This window comes from Corvus brachyrhynchos, unplaced genomic scaffold, assembly GCF_000691975.1.
Source record: "Corvus brachyrhynchos isolate BGI_N302 unplaced genomic scaffold, ASM69197v1 scaffold466, whole genome shotgun sequence".
Lineage (NCBI taxonomy): Eukaryota > Metazoa > Chordata > Aves > Passeriformes > Corvidae > Corvus > Corvus brachyrhynchos.
The window spans coordinates 514675-518532 of record NW_008238635.1 but is presented as its reverse complement, the minus strand read 5'-3'; the positions used below and the strand labels follow the sequence as shown (position 1 = coordinate 518532).

At 44.1% G+C, this 3858-nt stretch overlaps 1 long non-coding RNA gene across 2 annotated transcripts in view; it reads right to left on the bottom strand.

Moving 5' to 3' along the window:
- Positions 1-1339: 1339 nt before the first annotated feature.
- LOC108447445 overlaps positions 1340-3858 on the bottom strand; it is a 5754-nt gene continuing 3235 nt past the window's right edge. The window contains exons 2-3 of one of the 2 annotated variants that reach the window (XR_001863012.1): positions 2450-2673; positions 1340-2365 (exon numbers count right to left, since the gene is read on the bottom strand). This is a non-coding gene — a long non-coding RNA (uncharacterized LOC108447445). The remainder of the gene's footprint in view (positions 2366-2449; positions 2674-3858) is intronic. The other variant, XR_001863013.1, reaches the window with a different exon arrangement.

Genomic DNA, 3858 nt, shown 5'->3' with positions numbered 1-3858 from the left:
TGAGTATTACAACCTCATGATATGTTTATTTGAAAAAGACAAATGGAAACTCTTGCACACAGCAGTTACTGCTGTAAAAATTTGTGTCCTACAGTCCTGTATGGTTCTCTCATTGAGAACAATTCAACATCAGAGATGAAAGGATAATATTGTCCTTGCAATGTCTCTGCCATTAGCTGACTGTGACTGGAATTTCACAGAATCACAGAATGGTTTGAGTTGGAAGGGTCCTTAAAGGCCATCCAGTTCCACTCCTGCTTCCATGGGCAGGGACACTTCCACTATCCCAGGTTGCTCCAAGCCCCCAAGTTGCCCTTGATGTCCTTGGCCAGATTTAATTCCATTAGGGCTTTCACTTTCCTGAGCTGATCCCTGGCTGCTTGGACAATCCCCCTGTATTCCTCCCAGGCTATCTGTCCTTGCTTCCACCCTCTGCAGGCTTCCTGTTTGTGTTTGACTTTGTCTGGGAGCTCCTTTTTCATCCATGCATGCCTCCTTGCATTTTTGCCCAACTTCCTATTTGTTGGAATGCATCACTCCTGAACTTGGAAGAGGTGACACATGTGAAATACGTGTATCATGGTATATGCCTATTTACATCATGTACATGAAAGAATGAATAGCATTTTCACTGTTAAGAGGGCATCTGAGAAGCTCTTCATTCAGTTAATGTGACTTGCTTAAATGTCATTACATAATGGGGCTGTAGAAGTTGAGGGTTTGCTTAACTGGGGCTTTAGCTCTTTTTTTTTTTTTTGGCTCCCAACTTACTGGGTGCTGAGAACTGCACCTGAACTTAACCTTTCCTTTGCCTTGCACCACCGAGTTCGTATTTCTTCAGAATGATTGCAGTATTTCAGTCAGGAAGGTTCAGTCAGGTCATTAATTTTAAAAGTTGAGAGTCATACTTGACAGCACTTCATGAGGCTTGATTGGCTTACAGAAAGCTTGTTGGCTTGGGTAAAATAGGAGAATATTCAGCATCCTGTGGGACTCTGACAGATGTCACCCAGACAACTTTTTTCTCCCTGCCCAGGACAGAAAGAGCATCTGACCCACTGGACACCAGGAGGTGCCAGCATCCAGCTCATGTGGTGATAGTACATTTTGATGTTGATCCTGAAATTATAATTCATACACTCACAGCATCACAGAATATCCTGAATTGGAAGGGGCCCACCAGGATCATCAAGTCCAACTCCCGAGCCTGTACGGGACACCCCAACAATCCCACCCTGTGCCTGAGAGCATTGTCCAAATGATTCTGGAGCTCTGGCAGCCTTGGGACTGTGACCATTCCCTGGGGAGCCTGTTCAGTGCCTGACCACCCTCTGGGGAAAGAACCTTTTCCTGATATCCAAAGTAACCCTCCCCTGACACAGCTCCAGCTGTTCCCTTGGGTCTCTTTTCCCTGGTCAGAAGGAGCAGAGATCAGAGCTGCCCCTCTGCTGCACCTTAGGAAGAGCTGCAGCCCCCGACAAGGTCTCCCCTCAGTCTCCTCTGCTCCAGATTGAACAAACCAAGTGACCTCAGCCACTCCTCCTTCATTTACTGTCAGTTAATTAAGTTGTTAAAAAACAATAAATGACTCTGATCCTGATTCTGTTGAAACCATGTTAGTTGAGTGATTTGCTTCATGTTAAAACTTTTTTTAAAATTCATGTTAGGTACAGGTGAAACTTCAAGTCTTCTATGGCAGACAGAATCAAAAAGAAGTTTAAATTAGGTGCTAAAATCAAAGACAGATATGCTCAAATTATTTCAGTGTATGAGTGGTCTAGAAAAAAGGTGAGAATTAAAACTTCATCATCTTACTGACCCTTTGTCTACTCTTTTTTTTTTCCCGTAGCTTCATGTCCCACTTGTTCTGGGAAGTACTGGACATAGTATTTCAGGTGAGGCCTCACCAGGGCTGAATAGAGGGAAAGGATCTCAGAAGACATGCCAGAAGGTCATCTGGCCATCCAGAGGCACCTCAACAAGCCTGAGAAATGGGCTGACAGGAACATCACCAAGTTCAAGAAGGGGAAGCCCAAAGTTCTGTTTCTGAAGAGGAACACTCCCAGGCAGGCACCAGAGCACCACTGGGGGCCACCCAGCTGGGCTGGCAAGCAGATTGTCAGGAAAGGCTTTGGAGGTCCTGGGGAGCACCAAGCTCAACAAAACCAAAATATGCACCCTTCTGGCAAAGAAGGGCAGTGGTATCCTGAGCTGTGTTGGGAGTGCAGCCAGCAGGCCAAGACCCTCCTCCTCTGCTCAGTGCTGGTGAGCACCTCTGGTGCTGGCTCCAGTTCAGGGCTCCTCAGCTCAGAAGAATGCAGTGAAGGGCCGTGAAGATGAGGATGGAGGGACTGGAGCAACTCTGCTATGAGGAAAGATGGAGAAAGATGGAACTGGTGAGCCTGGAGAAGAGAAGGCTTAGGGTGATCTTACCAATGTCTATAAATACGTGAAGGGAGGGTGCAAAGGAGATGGAGCCGGGCTCTTTCCAGTGGGCCCAGTGCCCAGAGCAAGTGGTCACAAACTGAAATACAGGAGGTTCCCTGTGATCTCCAGGAAACACTTTGTTATTGTGAGGGTGACTGAGCACTGGCATGGGTTGCCAAGAGTGGTTGTGAAGTCTTCCTCCTTAAAGCTGTTGAGGAACTGCTGAGACAGTCTTCTTTTTCATACCTGTTCACAAACGAAAAGAAAAGAAAATGGAAAAAAGTCCTTTTTTGCTAACCCTTAAGAAAACAATAAAAGTAAAACTATGGTAATTTAAAAATATATATGTTTTATTTCCATTGATACTTGTTTCAGAATTATATTGGTTTGGTACGTTATTACCAAATTAAATACTTTTACTAGTCATTCCAGATAAGAAGATGCAACTTCAGTCACACATTATGTTTTCCTTACAGTGTTTAGCAATATGACAAAGTAGATAATGTACACTTCTTTTCTTAAAATTTCATTAACTGAAGTTTTCATGAGTAAGAAAGCTTAGTTCTAGTATAATACTTTCTATTAATGCCTTTTACTGAGAACATTTCATTAAAATCAGTGAACTCATAGAAAGAATAAATTCAAATACATGTTTTGTGCAATTAACAAAGTCCTTTCCAAAAAACCAAAGCCCAAGCACCCAAAAACCATCAGCACAAAAGCTGTTTGTAGTGACAGTTAAGTTGACAAATGATTCTACCTGGACCAAATCAAGTAAACCATCAGGATTATCTAATTCCTTACAGAAGTGGCTCTACCATGATAACATTTTGTGAGCTATTTAATGGCTGGGAAGGAAGGACACAGAGTTAAACCCCCACAAGACTGCTCACAAAAGTAAATACTTTACATATCCTTTCATTTTATATCTGTTTCCTGACCTGGGGAATGTTTTCTTTCCCGACCTGCATGATGCACAGTACACAATGAAACACTCTTTGGAGCATTAAAAAAATGTCACATTTATAACGCAGAAGTAGCCCCACAGTCAAGACTGACATTTAACAGAGTGACAGACTGTCTCCATGTCCAGCCCTGTCAATCACAATGATGAATAAAGGCTGCTGGTGTAGAGGTTACAGATTTAGCTGGATGGACAGAGGAAGGGGTAAGCACAGGGACATGTACCAGGTCTGTGTAGCTGTAGAGAGCCCCCAAGCCTGCTTTCCCCCAGAGGAGAAAACCACTCCCACCCAACTTGGTGTCATCTGTGAACTTACTGAGGGTGCACTCGATCCCCTCGTCCAGATCACTGATAAAGTTATTAAACAGGACTGGGCCCAATACTGGGACCAGTTGGAGGAGCTCCATTCCCCAGCACTCTGTGGGCCTGGCCATCAGCCAGTTTTTCACCCAGCAAACAGTGAACCC